This window comes from Gadus macrocephalus, chromosome 19, assembly GCF_031168955.1.
Source record: "Gadus macrocephalus chromosome 19, ASM3116895v1".
Taxonomy (NCBI): domain Eukaryota; kingdom Metazoa; phylum Chordata; class Actinopteri; order Gadiformes; family Gadidae; genus Gadus; species Gadus macrocephalus.
Genome location: NC_082400.1, coordinates 8,397,953 through 8,415,556, shown reverse-complemented (window position 1 = coordinate 8,415,556; position 17,604 = coordinate 8,397,953). Strand labels below are relative to the sequence as shown.

The 17,604-nt window shown below is 43.2% G+C and overlaps 1 protein-coding gene and 1 long non-coding RNA gene across 5 annotated transcripts in view; one reads left to right on the top strand and one right to left on the bottom strand.

The window, feature by feature from the left end:
• The window catches only part of LOC132447467 (uncharacterized), a 453,739-nt gene that overhangs the window by 228,380 nt on the left and 207,755 nt on the right, over positions 1-17,604 (bottom strand). The gene's annotated exons all lie outside the window — the stretch shown is intronic.
• Positions 3,657-17,604, top strand: part of LOC132447610 (nucleus accumbens-associated protein 2) — a 33,168-nt gene continuing 19,220 nt past the window's right edge. Inside the window, exons 1-2 of one of the 4 annotated variants that reach the window (XM_060038466.1) lie at positions 3,657-4,044; positions 6,143-6,185. The gene's annotated coding sequence lies outside the window, so the exon portion shown is untranslated. Of the gene's footprint in view, positions 4,165-6,142; positions 6,186-17,604 lie in introns of all 4 variants that reach the window. The other 3 variants (XM_060038463.1, XM_060038468.1, XM_060038462.1) reach the window with 3 other exon arrangements.

Genomic DNA, 17,604 nt, shown 5'->3' with positions numbered 1-17,604 from the left:
CAATGATATTTCTAACATAATATAGCCTATCCCTCCAAAATAATAATAATAATAATGGATTAGAAAGGTTTTCTCATTCTGAATGTAACCCCAGCGATTTTCCGACAAGTGAGAATTTGGTTGGACAAGACCAGAAGGTTTCAGCCCTGGAGATATTGTTATTACCATGTTTAAAAGTGCCACTGGTTATATGTTTCAGCAAGATGTTTGTGAATAACATGAAATACCCTGGTTGCGCAGGTGTATAAACTGAGGAGGAGTTGCAGCTCCTGCAGGTTAAACATGTTGCCTTAACAAGGACAGGGTAGGCCCAACATTGGCCAACGCCCCCGCCTGTTTAGTAAGCATTGGTAGCACTGACTTTCAAAGGAACTGAAATGGGAAGACAAAATGTTATGCATTCAAGCACGCAATTGGAAGCTGTGCACCACCGACCATACACTGTCTGGAGTGGTGTATTATTTTAAAAGTGTTCAAGTCTCAATTCAAGCGTGGCCTTCATGTTATGTTGTGAAGAACACTAATTAAAAAGAGGACTTTATTGGAAAACATATCAGGAATTTGCCAGCTAAGATGCAGGACAAGGATTTGGTTTGCCCACTATTCAAAGTGCTACTGGTTGCGTGCCTGACCATACACCTGACACTGCAAATACTTCACCTTTGGGGACTGGGTACCTTGCTAAAATGGAGGATTGAATGTAGCAGTCAATTGAATGGGAGATTCTGCATCAGTGAGTTGTGGGAGAAAGTTCATCTTTTAGTAGTTCATCGATCTCAAGCATGAGGTTCAACAGGGTGAAAGTCGTCAAGTAGCAGAGTCAAACGCACACGTCTGGAGGATCTCTGGAGCTCATTGTACACAACAAGGGTCCTCAAACCACCCTGTATGATCTGATGCTAAACCTGCCATGAAATGCCTTCCAACACAAGGTTGCAAAGCTGGTAAAGATTTCCCATTGCAGCAAATGGTCTCTTTACCATTTGCTAATGTTATTATCATATTAAAGCAGTATATTTCATTTTCCTGGACATATCTACTTATAAATAGTTTGACTCCTGACAACATTCATGGGGGTTGTTGTTGAATATTTTTGCAAGGCACTCTGGCTGTATTAACTTATTTTGTGAAACAGCATACACCTTTAGTTATTGAAGGGCTGTCCGCACCTCAATGTCTTGAAATTGTTTTTCTTTAGTTCATGTTTTATTTTATTTTTAATCATGGTTGATTTCCAAAATATAATTTAATTCAAACCGTTTATCTTGTATTTATCTTTACCATCCATTTACCATCCTGCTGTCTGTTTTTAATGGTGTAGTCACAAGATTAAATTGACCTACCTATTCTAATTGCCTTACAAGACGGACTGTCTGGCGTCAAATGATATCATCATTTAATTCTGTACGATTTAAATCAATAGTATGTTTGTGTCAATGACATCGTAGGTGCCGTTTGGTTCTCAAATTGCAGTTAATTTAGTTTTAACTAGGGGGCAGTATCATACAGTGATTGTCAAACTGGGATAACTTGGCTTGATTATGTTCATTATGGGCTGTAAAATGAAGCCACAGTGTGCCAACTAAATAAACAACTTAATTGATGTTCGTCAATGTAATGTTCAGGCAAGCCTAATGTGACACTTATGTTTTTACAGTTTGATATGTCAATTATAAAATGATTAAAACTACTTATAATTGTATGAGCCATTGCACTGGATTGTGGTTTTAGTAGTTTTGTATTTCTACGTTCAAATTAAGTTATTTCCAATACACTGTTAAGTTACAAATAGGGCCTACGTTTTCTTTTGTAAGACGACCTTGAAAAGGGTAGGCTCACGGTGGTTCATATGAACCATTTACAGGCAACACGTAGGCCTATAAAGAACGATGGAATTATTATAAGCTACAGGCCAACGTGATAAAACTAAATCTGCTTGCTTCGTTCAAATTATTCATTTTCTGTTTTGAAACGGAGACCAACACAATGTGGCATTTCTGACCAATAAACAGCCAATGTTTGTTTGTTTTTCTTAAAAGATAAACAAAAAACGAGCATTCAAGCAGAAACTTAGCCATTTTGATTTTCATACCCGTTTTCGTTTGAAAATCGACTACATAGATTTATCGCTTTCTGCACTCATTAGCTCGGACGAACACTTGGTGCCTCTATCAGTCATCCATCAAAAGCGGGCCCACAGTGTTTCTCACAGGCGCCTCTGTTTGGCTTCCCTCAGAACACAATGACCAACCGCGACCCAACTCTCCCATCTCTGCCAACCATAACAATGGCTGTGGCTGTGTCCCAATCACCTTATATAGCCTCAGTATGCATACATGCATCCCTACATGAAATACAGAGAGCCGATCGAAGACTTGGAAATAAGGACAGCATAGGCTATAGACCACCATAGCATAGACTCTGTGACCTTGACACATCTCTCCTTATAATTGGCGCTCGACGGACACGGCCTACTCGAAAGGGCGTGATTTCCACATGTCTCAGCTCCTAAACGTTTTAATTATTATTATTATTTGGTTATTGCGTAGGTAAAGCCACAGAGACAGTGGAGGACTTTGGTGTAGGCCTATGCACTGCTCTCGACGCGTCGACGCTGCAGTGCGTGGCCTGGCCTGCTTTCTTCGGGATCTGCTCGAGACTGGCAATGGCTCAAGGCCGCACGCGGATAATCGGTGCTCAACAATACTCTATTGTTTTGCGGATCAACGCATATGCATCACATTCTGAGCCGAGTGAGATCCAAATGTCTCAACAGTACAGAGGTGAAATAGAAACGTCAGGTTGACTTGTAGTTGTGCAGGGCAACTCAAAAGAGTATAGCCTGGAGGGACATGCGTATCGATATTTTCTAACCTCATTTTTTGCTCCCTGGGCAACCTATCGTATTTTATAAAGACTGGAAGTTACAAATTTTGCAAATATGCATACAATAATGGAGAAACAAAAAAAAGTACTCAATAATATGGAAATAACCATGCCAGGCACCTCCCAAAATATTTGAATTGTACGGACTTATATAGTTATGTAGGCCTAATGCATTCATGACTTTGACCCTCAACTGAGAAGCCAATATAGAACCGAAACGTAAACCCACAATACCAGCAAGCAAGACACCAATAGGCCTACTTTTCAGACTGGAAAAGTAAAGCTATCTTTGCAAAGTAGTCTATAGTGAGGGAGCTCATATTTGAGCTATTACATTGATTAGAAAAATGGACGTTTCGTCCAGAGAAAAGTTCACTCTATCTCAGTTAATATATAAGGGGAGCGGCACACATGTCCTGTTCCCTAAACAATAGCCCTATAATCAACATAGGGCCGTGAGATAACAAACCACGCAGTCCTGCTGACTGTATGGCGCACCGTTGACCTCGTTTTAGAAGCGAGAGGTGCGAATCCTGTCGCCGTTTATGTAAAATGTTATCGCATCGGGCCACGGTATAATATATCACCCCGGCGCGCCACTCGGAAATGCCAGCAGTACACCTTTAAACCTAGAGTGTCCTTTAAACTCGACCAACGTGTCGGTAAGAAAAAAAAAAGGTGCACATTTCTGCGCACAGCACCACCACCACCGCCATACGACGGTGTGCCGCCGACTTTGAGAATCGAGACTTGTCGGCGCACAGACACGCACACAGGCACCCACACACACTCTCTCTCTCTCTCACACACACACACACACACACACACACACACACACACACACACACACACACACACACACACACACACACACACACACACGCACACACCGACTTGAATATAACCTAAAATAAAGTCGAGTGTCACCAGGCATTTTCCCCTTTACAAAACGTCTGTGTCTTTAAAAAAGTCTTTACCGAACGGTGAGTGATGTCAGGCAGCACGCAGTTCATATACCGTTCATGTGAGCTGCGTTCACTTCCTGCAAACGGAGAGCACGCGAACAGAGTGTCGTTGGATATGATGGGGCGCGAGCGGGGCGAGCTGCTAGAGTGAAGCGAACAGGCGAGGCGAGAGAAGCCCGGGCCTGCACCAGAGGTACCCCGCAAACTTTAGAGGTGTTGAGAGGGGTATACGATACCCACATCTTCCTCTTCTTCCACCCCCTCCTCCCCCCGGCGGACACGTATTTTTTTTATGAAGGAGCCGCATTCAGGGGTAAATATTCTCTCTGTCTTGTTGACTTGCGCATACATTTCGTACGAGGGCTTTACGTTGTGTTTTTATTCGCCCGACCCTCGTTTTTATGTCCTATCGATCGCCTTACTACAGGATATGGAAACTTAGCCAGATATTTTGCTGACTTGGCAATGCGATATGGGGCATTTGTTCGCACCGGCAGCTAAACTAGTCATTTTAACTTTTGTGTTGGTATGTTTTTAAGGGTTATACATCCAGCCGTGATGCCGTAGGACCTACATTAACTCGCGACCACACTTCATATAGCATTATTGTACATGTATGCTAATTATTGTGTTTATTAAAATCTACAGCATTCCCCAGCCACTATTCAAATCTGTCCTGATAAGGTTTCAAATGGTCAACCAGATGTCACAGTTCTCCCAGAAGAAAGTGTCCTAATGTCCCTCGTATAGTCACACTGGGTTGAAAAGGGTAGCTCAGTGTCATCCGTTTTGGGGTTTTCTCCATGAAGCTAAGTTTTGTGTGTGTTGGACATGGACCCAGAGCGTGATGTCGCTCTGGTTAACATGTTCGGGCACATAGGTTTATGGTGTTCCTACTGTCAAAGGTGATGGACGCGTTACTGTACCGTTCTGCTCCGGGTCATCCTGTCATGATCACGTGGACTATTGGACCTTTAAGCATAATGCCTTTACAGTTGTACTACACTTAATAGAGGCCCGCCATGGTTTGAATAGTGTTTCAAGGGTGTCTCTATGGTTTATTTTTGTTAAAGAGTATGGTTAAAAGCAAATGAGATGGGAAAGTATGGGAATGATGTATGCTGTTTTTATTCCTCTTAATCAGATGTTAACACATTTTAGTCAACTGAGTTCCAAAGCCCAAAACGACAGAGGGAAAGATAACTCTATTAAATTACATTATCATAAGGACATTGGCATTAGGTGTACATTTAATTAGAAATCCATTGTCCTCATGGGCATAGCAACATTTCAGGTCTACCCTTTTTATTTTTTTTAGCTCTCTATATTTGATTTGCTGGAGTTATTTGAGTCTATGAACCTGCCATAGTATGGATGTTTATGGGGCTGGTCACCTCACATGAACCCGTATGTGAAAGCCAGCCTCAGGCACGCTTAGCTATACAGTATGTGGCTGGCTGTCACATAAGCTGTGGTGAAGTGCTCATTTCCTGTCACTTTTCTTTGCTTTCCATCTCAACGCAACTCCACTTCTACTCCTCTCTCTTTCTCAGCAGTTCTCTTTCCTTCTCTTTTTTTTATTATTGGAAGGCAGGCAGGACTGCCTACTTTCATTGCTTACTCTTGTTTACTCAATACACATTGCATGTAATTACACAATGCCATCGCAATGTAAAATCACCGCCATCTTAACAAGGGTATCACAGTGGAAATGTTATCGTCGTGATCTTGTATTCAAGGTATCTTCTGAGAATAGGCTGCCCCAGCATATAGACTCAGTCCAATGTGTAATGACGACACCCGATTCTTCCCAACAGTTGGTCATGGCATAGCTAGTCTGACCTTAGTAATCGCTGTGGTTAACCGTCGGTTAAGCTAATTTAGCATCAAGTTGAAAACTGTCTGAGGGCATTACTTTGGTTGAATGTTGTTGTTGGTTGTCAACTGTTTTTACAGTTTTAAATCACACTATTGTTTGTTATGCAAGTTCATTCAGCCAATATGCACCTTAGCCCTAAACATTTTGTACAACAACAAGGAAAGAAATACAGCCGTGTCCTCGCCTTTAAATATGGTCCATTTTAATACACAGACTCATGTGTCAGCTATATAGGCAACACAAAGAAAGGTCTTATCTCAGTATTTATGATATTCTTACTCCTCCTCATTGCCGGGAAATCGTTTCGGAGTAATGTGTGTTTGTGCTGCCAAGTTTCTTTCTTCAATGTTTAACACAACACAACATACATGGAAAATGTGTTGGGCTTTTTTTCTCTTTCTTTCTAAACCAGGGCCTTCAACGCTACCCGTCTTTGACTTGGCCGGCTGCCAAAGGTTTGTGATGGTTCTCAACAGCTGTATTTGCCTGTGTGTTTGTGCGTCTCCATTTGTGTGTGTGAATGTGTGCGCACCCATGGCCTTGTGTGAATGTCTGCTTGCGTTTTTGTTCCTGTGTATGTTTGCGTGTTTCAGTGTTGCATTTGTGGGTGTGCGTGGGTGTGTGTGCGTATGAGTATGTCTTTGTGTGTCTCAGTGTACTGTGTGTGTGTGTGTGTGTGTGCCATGTCCTGGGATGGCCTCCCTCTATAGGCTGTGCTCTATACAACATTCCACAAGGGGGCCTGTGGCTGCGGGCAAGGATAGTCTCATGGAGAGAAAGCGTTTTTTGCTGGTGCACGCACACACAAAGACACACATTCACCATTCACGTGTATGCTCTCACACACACACACACACACACACACACACACACACACACACACACACACACACACACACACACACACACACACACACACACACACACACACACACACACACACACACACAGACATTCTCACATGGACACCAACACAACCATATACGTGGACATTTGCAAATGTGTAGACACAGACACACACGTTCACACTTACGCCAACCTCACAACCCAACACACACATACACACACATTCACACTTACGCACGCACACATTCACATCGATACGTACACACACACACACACACACACATACACACACACACACACACACACACACACACACACACACATACACATTATCACACGTACACTCACACATGCACACATTCTCACATGTACATTCATATACAAGCACACACACACACATTCTCACATGTACACTCAGAACCATGTGCATGCAAATCCAAACACACGCACACATCTATGCATGCATATAAATAAACACAGAGTGGAGAAGTGGTCTAACTTGTATAATTGCCTGGGAGACACCTATAAGATCATGAGTCAATAATAATGTTGTGGCCTTGGGTACAGACAACAGCACTTGCATAACCTCTCTAGCCCGCCAACCAACATTAATGGCAAGAGTTGAGGAGACAGAAGTGCTTCCATTACTGTACTGCCTTCATTTGGTTTGTGTATTAGACTTGTGAAGAATTGTGCTTGGGGCTCTTATGGTAGAAATTGATGCTAACATCTAATGGAAAAATATATTAGTATTACCTTGCCTATACTCTATATGAATCAAATAAGTGTGGAGAAACATTGAGTTAACAAAGTATCACACTCCCCCAGTACAGATGTAATATGCTACCCTTGTATTTTCTAAGAGTTGAATGGATGCAGTTGACCTGTTGGATGTGTGTAGCTGGTATGTTGACTGTGTGCAGCTAGCATGTTTCCATATATGGTGTCATACAAGCTGGGGGGCCATGAGAAGGAGAACAAGGGAGCAGCGGATTTCCACATAAGAAAATGCAGTGGATTTCCACATAAGGAAATGGAAGCATGGGATGAGGTAGCGACATAGGGATGATTGATTTGCAGACTGGAGCATATAGGCTGAGGTCTGAGGAGAGGCTCTTGAGTTCATTGCCAAACAAACTCAGGCTTTGTTCTTACGCGTTCAGAAGTGTTAATGAAAGTCTTTGTCTTTCATACTTTGGTTTTCTTGAACTCTCTTGTTTTGTTAAAGTGTTAAAATCTACAACTACAACGCACTCTCCCGTTTGTTGTTAACGTGTGTGTGTGTGTGTGTGTGTGTGTGTGTGTGTGTGTGTGTGTGTGTGTGTGTGTGTGTGTGTGTGTGTGTGTGTGTGTGTGTGTGTGTGTGTGTGTGTGTGTGTGTGTGTGTGTGTGTGTGTGTGTGTGTGTGTGTGTTCCTCCTGACATTACAGTGAGAACGATAATATGACTTGGAGATATTAAATAATAAATCATCATGATGATCATTGCACATTCTACACAATCTTGATACATCAAGGTGCCATGGCCAAGCATGCGCATTACTTCTATCACATTCGAGCTACTGATGTGTGTAGGGCCTAGGTCTAAGTTAGACGCTCTTTAGGATGGGCTTCAGTAGCAGTCGGATTAATGAAATGTGGAATGAGAGAAGTTCCATAGTATCTCTTTCCTGAACTCCCCAATCTCTGCATGTGTGCATTATTTAAGGGGCCCAGTCGACTGTACCTACTGGTAGGCTCTTAAGTTGGTCTATCACCATGACTTGTTATGGTAAATTTACAGCACACCTGGAGGGGAAGACAAATCTTACTTTCGACCTTACATAGTACATCGCCCGCTTCATCCACACAACAGTCATCAGCAAATGAGTTCATCAGCAGGAGGGTTAGCAATCCATTTCTATAGAGTCTGACGGAACATGTTCTTGACATACCGAAAGAAGGGCACAGTTAATTATTTTGCCACCATTACTGATTCTTTGCCAAATTGTGACACTTCATGCATTGCCCATCCGTTTTGTTAATCCTCACTTTTATCCACAAACAGAGAGTATGGGGTGGCTTTTCATAATTTGAGGCAATGCAACCAAAGAGGGAAATGTAACAACTCTTCCCATTTGGTAAATGGACGGGGTTCATAGCAATTCTCAGTATATAACCACTCAAAGCAGCTGGAACTGCATGATATCCCAAGGGTCATCAAGTAGTGTTAAACAGCCCAATGATAAAGCCATTTAGAATGGTTAAATAGGGCTCTTTAAGTATGATATAAGATCACATGGTTGGGATGTGTCTAATAATGATCTTTAAATTTGATAACGATGCAGTACAAGTTCACATATCGTATTGAACGGTTATGACCCAAACTCAGCTTACAATGTCAGATGTATTACAACTAGATACAGTGACAACACACCTTTTGAGAGCTTACTCCATGTCAACATTAATCGTGGTATCACTTTCTATGCATCAGTGTTCATTCATCGTCTCCTATACTGGGTTGTACGCGGGTTTGTTATTGGAAAGAAGTAATGTTTAATGTTTAAACTCTTTCGGTCAACCGAAACACAGTCAAGTTCCCTGATAACGGTTAGAAAGTCTTCAGAAAGTCTCAAATCCATTGATCTGGTTAAGGTTAGGTTATCATGATTTGATTAAGAGAGAGAAGAAATTCAAGATTAAAAAAAAAACTTCCTCTGCTCTGTCCCTTACATGTTTCACCTCCATTGAGAAGGATTCCCCAAACGTGTGTGTGCGTGTGCGTGTGCGTGTGCGTGTGCGTGTGCGTGTGCGTGTGTGTATGCGTGTGCGTGAGAGAACCTGGCATTGTGCTGTTTGGAATCGATCTAGAAGACTAGAGCTCACTAGTCGGTCTTTGCCTGAATGCTGTCGTCCTGAGGACATGATGTCCTTGTCCTGGTTGACCCCTAATGGACTCCAGTTCCCCCTCAACCTAACCATAGCCATGGTCGAGGAGTGTAGCGGGGTATTTCTTGTTTGTTTGGGATTTGATTTTTCAGGGCTTGGCGTTGAGTCTTATATTTCTTTCAACTCACAGTGTTGCAATGCGTTACATTCAGGACCTCAGCGTTTGGTTTCTGCATGTCTCTGCGCCCTACAAAGTTCGGTGGCAGGACGGATGGTGCATATATTCCGCACTAGTGTGAACAGTTAAGCTGCCAAAGTCTTCTCGATCCAACCGTTGGACGAAGAGGAACTGTTTGTCTGTTGGTGGTGTTCTGAGGCCTCAGGAGGACACCTGTATCTCTTCACCCTGGTTTAATTGAAATGTGATGGAACTGGTTTAAGGATTAACCCACGATCACATCGCAGGTTTACAACACAACACTCTCGGAAGAGAGCACTCTATAACAATGATTGGCTGAAACTTTCTTGGGTTTTCTAGGTTAAGATGAGCCATTTCATGTGCCCCAAAGTTATCTTATACCTCGCTAAATGCTTAGGTAATGGATTACTTGATGGATGTGGTATTGGTATGCAGGTATGTGATTGTAACCGGGGTTATGCAAGCAGTCCCACCTATTCCATCAATAAACTATAGAACATCTACTCTCTCAATATGGCATTTTGGAGGAAGTTATGTTACTTTTGCTTAGCTTTGCCAAAGAAAATTGAAAATGACATGGCATCTTTAGTTCCCAGCCGAAAGTGTGACAACGAAAAAGACAATGGGCCAAAGTAGCAATTGACGCCATAGAAAGTGGAGAGTGGGAAAAGTACTCGGAAGGGCCATTGCATATTGGACGCCGTTGCATGTCGCTCATTCGCAGGCTCTTTGGCATGCTGTGCGTCAGGAAGGCTTCCAAGAAGGAAGACAATGAACAGTAAACATGGCATATTCCTCCGAACAATTCCACATGAGATCACATGAATCACGTGATTCAGTTTCTCCGAATCATCCCGATCATCCCGACCACCACCACCACCCCCACCCCACCACGCTACCCCAAAACACGGCGGGTAATAACTATGCAGTGCTCAGCTTGGTGTTCATTGTGTGTGTGCACTGAAGCTTCTTGAGGGAGGGCACTCTTACGAAACAACTTAACGCATAAACTGCCTATTCATCTTTCCTTCTCTCTTTCATTCTTTCTTTCCTTCTTTCATGCTCTCTTTCATTCTTTCTCAGTCCCTCTTTCTCCCTCACTGCCTCTCACCCCACCTCTCTTTGTCTCTTTTTCTCAGCTATTTTCCCTCTCTCTTTCTCTCTGTCTCACTCCCTGGCTCTCCCGCTCTCCCTCTCTTGCTGCCTCTCTGTCTCTCTCTCGGTCTCTCAGTCTCTATGTCTCTCTCTCTCTCTCTCTCGCTCTGCTAAGTGACATGTTTGGCCATTGGCATAATGCCTAGCCAGATCACATGGCATCATGCCTGTGTGTGCTTGAGAGAGTGCATGCTTGTCTCGAAGCCCTCATTGTATACGACAGCAAGAGTAAAGGAATTTACATTTGTGTTTGCATGTGTACGTGAGACTTATGAGCATTTGCATTTGAGTGAAGACACGAAAAAAGAGGATTCCAGTATAAATACAATCATGCACCCGCCACAGAGCTAAGGCTGCGGCTGCCAAGAGCTTCGACAATGATATCTTTTTGATAGAGTCAGGAGGTCTGATTTCATGTTAGATGGAAAATTTGATAGTTATTGAAATTACTTGATGTTTGCCCTTTTACTTGATGGATCGTGCCTTTGAAAGCGCTTTATCTTGTTGAGGAATGTTTATCGTGGTTCATGACAAATGCACACATGCTTTTCACATCATCTGACCAGAAATCTCTGAGTTTTGGCAAATCCTTCTTTATAGCGCCATTCCATGCTCATCTCTCTTATTCGTATTCTAAACTTCTGGCTTAAAGCTGCTATGGAAACACATGTATTTCCCTCCCTTTACTATACTAACTAAGATTGTATCTGCTCCAAATTAGCAAAGCGTGTGAAAGGTAATTGTAATTTATTTTTGCAATATTTGTAAACCACTTCAGGCGTTGACATGTCAGTCGTTGAGACGCATTACTCAACTTCACTTTGTCCCACAAGGTTTCAATTAGGCGACAAGACTATCAGACCAGAGAGTGACGCTTGCGGACACCCACATTCATTAATTCCGACCAAGCAATCACCGCACGTAGCAATAGACAAACTACAAGACGGCGTAAGAAACAAATTGATCTCCAAACACCCAGCAACCAAACATTAGCATGTGGCTGTTGACTTAAAAATGAGCGTTATGTATTGCTGGGTGTTTACACAAAAATAAAGCAAGATGTTAATAGGTAAATGTGATATTTGGTGAGGCTGTGAAAAGGGGAGGTTGTCCCGGTGTTCTGTATAGCAAATAGTTTGTGGATCTGCTCTTCTCACGTCTTGAAAGCTTGGTGCAACGCCAGTGGAGGCCAGTGGAAAAAGACAGGAATCCAAGGCTTGTAGTTTGTTCAACACTGCTCCCACCACAGCAGCAGCCCCTCTCCTCCTCATATGCCATCCCATCTCCTCAGTCTGCTTCAACTTTCACATTAACCAAACATGTACTCAATGACTGCAAGGGACGACTTAACACTCAGCAGTTGAAAAGACGATCTCATTGCACAACAATTCTAGAATCCTACAATAATCAGGATTCTCTGTGTTCTATTTAGATTTTTTGTACATTTGTTTATTATCTTTATGAGAAAGGACCATCAAAAGATTCAATCTTGGCCAAGAAACCCTTCTTATACGTATAAATATTATTTTTTTAATCAAAAGGTTTACTTTTAAATTTTTTGCCCTGCATTTCTCTATAAAAGCCAAATTAGATTTTACAAGACTCAATCTGTGGTAGTAGGATTCATAGGGAAATGTTATTAAAAATATATGTAAATATTGTACTCTTCTGGTTGCCAGCTGTCTCGTGTTTACCTTTGGTGAGTCGTGACAGAGATGCAACTAAGCGCTGCCTATACTTATGGGAGCTGGCGGGGTTTCACCAGTGCACTCGGGTTATCCAAGGTGACATGTTATTTGAGTACACGTACATGTGAAATCTAGGCCCTGACGGTGCCTCTGTCCAACCATTGAGCTTGCTAGGTCTGCTGCTGCTGACAGGGGAGGTTTTAATGTTGCGCTTACGTGTGTGTGTGTGTGTGTGTGTGTGTGTGTGTGTGTGTGTGTGTGTGTGTGTGTGTGTGTGTGTGTGTGTGTGTGTGTGTGTGTGTGTGTGTGTGTGTGTGTGTGTGTGTGTGTGTGTGTGTGTGTGTGTGTGTGTGTGTGTGTGTGTGTGTGTGTGTGTGTGTGTGTGTGTGTGTGAGCTATGCTCTCATGTATTGCTTTCCGATACATTCAAGTTCATGTGCGAAGCGATACATTACAGTGAGCTGGGACGAACCGGGACATGGCCTGTGTGTGTGTGTGTCATCTCGTTTGAAACCCATGCAGCATGTGACATTCTCTTGATACAACAGACGTGGCTTTGATATCAAACAGGATTCGTCTCCCCCCTACACCCCTCCGTGTCCTAGTCCCCCCGAAAAAAAGAAAAAAATTCATGCGCCATGGCGAATGAATTAAAGCATTCTGTCCGCTCCACTTCAAATGTACAGTGAGTTCTCAGTAGAAGCGTGCAGCGGCCTGTGTCTATGTACGTGTGTGTGTGTGTGTGTGTGTGTGTGTTGTTCTTTGGTGACAGGCGTAGAGGAGCATCGATGCTGAACGATGTGTCCTCCTTTTTCTTTCACACTGATATCGTGGCCAAGTTGACCCGCACTGATGTCACACACGGCATGGGTCACATGGTACTACACCAGCTCGAGCAGAATAGTATCTGGCATCTAATTGCTTGCTTTATCTATTTAATCTCTCTGTCTCTCTCTTTCGTCTGTCTGTCTGTCTGTCTGTCTGTCTGTCTGTCTGTCTGTCTGTCTGTCTGTCTGTCTGTCTGTCTGTCTGTCTGTCTGTCTGTCTGTCTGTCTGTCTGTCTGTCTGTCTGTCTGTCTGTCTGTCTGTCTGTCTGTCTGTCTGTCTGTCTGTCTGTCTGTCTGTCTGTCTGTCTGTCTGTCTGTCTGTCTGTCTGTCTGTCTGTGTCTCTCATTGCCTCTCTTCCTTCCCTTCCGCCCGTTGTAATTTGTCATTGTCACACGTATCTATCTTTCTTAGCATTGTTATGACATGACTTGTCAACTTGTTTTTTTCCTCCATTTCCCCTATTCTCTCAGCTAGTAATATTAGATATCATCTTCCATTTTGTGTTCACCAAACAGCAGCCGCAATAAATGTTTGATACCCTATCACTTTATTTATCCCTTATTCATCCCTGTTTCTGTGTTGTAGCGGTGCATACCTGAGTTATATAGCCAAAGCACCTCTAGGTGGGTCTCGTGGAATCCGAGGCCAGTGGTTTATGGGCGGGGTCGTGTAAATCCCTTGCAGTGGTTGGTGAGCTCTGCTATAGACACACAGTACTCCCTCAGGATCAGGAAGGGGTGTACGGGATGCGGCAGGCAACCCACATGCGGCATGCTGCAGCCGTTTCCCGTCATCCATCACCGCACGCACGGCGCTCAAGCAGAGGCATTTAAGACGTTTGTCAAACATGACATGCGGCAGTTCTTTGGTGCCATTTCATTTGACAGTAGTGCTCCGATCATGTCATGCCGAAATGCGACTCCATTTATAAAATGACGTCTGGAAGAAAAAAGAACTTGCATGCATCCAAAAATACTTCTCCACGTTTCAACATCGTAATTGTTCTGCTGTGTGGCCCTTACTTTCTCCGAGTTGCTAAAAGGATTAAGCGTAATCATACTTCTGAGTTATAACCCCAACATAATGATGTGTTTATGTTGAATCGATATCATTGTATTGATCCACCTCGCAATCCTCTTCAGAAACGAGAGAAGAGACTTTGCAGGGGATTTCAATACTTGGGTCACCCCCCTCTTTCGGAGTCGACCAATAGCAAATGTCCTTTGTTTCGCACGCACAGTCCACCACAAATTGTGTTGTGGTTAACTTCAGGAGTGTGTCAACTCTGAATGTATAGCATTTGAAAAGGCAGTTGCAAGAAATGACACTGTCATACTTCTAGCATTGTGTGAGCGTGGCTTTGTGATTCATAAGCGCCGCGTTCGCTCGTCCCCTTTGTTAGTTCATGATTTTTTATTAGTCGTCTCAGTTGATTGGTCGAAGGGCAATTCAATTAATTGCACAAATAGCTACTGTAAATACCAGTCTCTGGTATTGTACCTTACACATACTCATCCCTTTCTGATACATTTTTAAGAAATGATTTCATATATTACTGCTAGTGCTGTCAAAGTCCATACATGCTCCCCTGCCACACACACACACACACACACACACACACACACACACACACACACACACACACACACACACACACACACACACACACACACACACACACACACACACACACACACACACACACACACACCAGCGCCACCACTTTCCTTTTGAAACGAGCGTGTGATTAGAGGAATGTCTGTCGGTCTGTCGTCCTTTGCTGAGACAAAGTAAAGTAAGGGTACGACTAGTAAGGGTTTCCTCCGCTGCTTTGATGTCAGCCTGGGGTAAATTACTCCGAGTGGGGCTGAAAACACGCTTGCGTTACCGGTACGACGGCAAAGTAAGTCCACCCCCGGCCTCATTAGCGCTGCGTTTACTCTGCACCGCAGAACTTTTACTGAATGAATAGTAGTAGTTGAAGCTGTTTTTTTTTTTTCCCGTTGCTGTATTTCTGGTGGATCAGTGAAGAGATGAACGGAGGCCATCGTACCGAAGGCTCTTGACCTGTTTGTATTCAGTCCCCTGCTGTGTCGTAACTTTGTTTCCTAGAAGACACCGCCTTTTGTTTGATTTGATTTGAAATTAAGAGCGTCTGAACAACAAACCCAAAAGAAGCTGATCCACAGCACAGTCAAACCGGGTTGTCATGGGTCCCCGCTCTGAATCTATTACTTCTGTGGAAGAGAAAAAAAATGAAATCTCATTTTGACAGTGAAAAAGCTACATGGTGCAGGTCCAATGTTGCTCAAGGTTTTTTTGTTTACCAGCGTCGCAAAAGTCACATAAACATTGTCAGCAGTGATATGATGATGATACTGCTAGAGTCTGTGCTCGGGGATTAATATTCATATAAACATTTGTGGCCCAGAACCTTACTAGCATAGCCTACCAGTTTAGCTTGCTAACAATAGGATTAGTTTACAGTTGAAATACCGCTCCAGTTTTTTAGTCCTACAGACATGTTCAGCCCAGAATCGTTCTAACCTTGCAAACTAGCTTTGCGTACTCTATAGCCTTCAACCATAGCATTAGCTGCTATTAAACAGCTGAAGTCTTTTTAAGACATCACAGGTACGTACAACACTGCACCATACACTTACAGGGAGTGGAGCGAGCACTGACAAAAGTACCTGTCTGCCAGCCAGGTGCTTCTCAAATTACCATACAGCCAGTAGTGTCATGGCTTTAAGTGGCTTAATTATTTTCATACGTCGACTTACATTCTATGAATTATATTACAAGCCCTCTTTATCCATTAGTCTATTCAAGGGGGGTCAACTGCAGTCTGTAGAAATCTTTGTATTCAGGTTTGTTTTGCGACTGTCCACTGTGTGGCCCTAGCGAACGCTCCATTCGATTGTACTTCTGTGGGGTTTTCTTGTGTGGGAATTAAGTAAACACACTAGTAGGCTTCAACCCCTCATGTACTTAGTGCGAATGTAAGCTTGATGCAAGACTTTGGCAAAAGTTTGTGCATTTCAAAACAACAGCGCAATACAGTTCCAGTATGGTCATTGGTGAAAGTGTGCTTTCACCAAACAAGGTTTGGCAGTTTATTATAGACCACAGACCAGATGTGAGGCAAGAAGACACACACACACACACACACACACACACACACACACACACACACACACACACACACACACACACACACACACACACACACACACACACACACACACACACACACACACACACACACACACACACACACACACACACAACACAAGGTGTTGTTTCTTTAGTAATTACGAGTTTCTTCCATTCACTCACTGTCAACTTCATTTCTGGATATCTGTCTCGATAGAGATCATGTTTAACGGCTGTTGTGTAACCTAAATCAATTTGACATTGAACAAGGAACATAAAAGGAAAGAAGGATTTTGTATAGTCGACAGAATAATTCGACTATAGGGCAGTGTTTGGCACATTTGACCCCATGCCAAATGTCCCTTATTGAAGTTTGTGGGTCATTACTTTTGTATTACTCGCTGTGACAGTCCGCAATTGAACAACATCGGATGACCAACAACACAAAGCAATATACTATGTGTGCTGGATTTCACAACACAAATGAAACGGGGAACATTTTCCCTCTTCCCCCAAATGGTTGAAATCTTAGATTCGCTCTTGTTTTTCTCTCTCTGCCTTCCACTCCTTCCACTTCTGCGTCTTGCTCTCAGCTCTACGCCCCCAGAAGAAGTATATGTCTGTGTGTGTGTGTGTGTGTGTGTGTGTGTGTGTGTGTGTGTGTGTGTGTGTGTGAGAGTTTCAGCAGCCATCGCATGTGTTTGTTTACCTCCCACCACCACTTGGAGTCCATTAGCAAAGCATTCGGCTTTGAAACACACACACACACACACACACACACACACACACACACACACACACACACACACACACACACACACACACACACACACACTCATAGACACATACTCATAGACACAAACACACACACACATTGCTACCCTTTCTCTCGTTCTATGTATCTGTATCTCTCTCTCACATACACAAACACACTCAGACACTGGACCACCAGTGTATGACAGAGCGTAGCCGACCACTTCAACAGTCGCCGCTCACTAATTGACATGGCAACACACTTACCGTCACAACAACCCTTGATTGCACTGTTCCAGTTTAAATATTATGTGTGTGTGTGCATGTTTTGTATACATGTGCATGCCTGCCTGCCTGTGTGTGTCGAGACTGGAAAATGTCA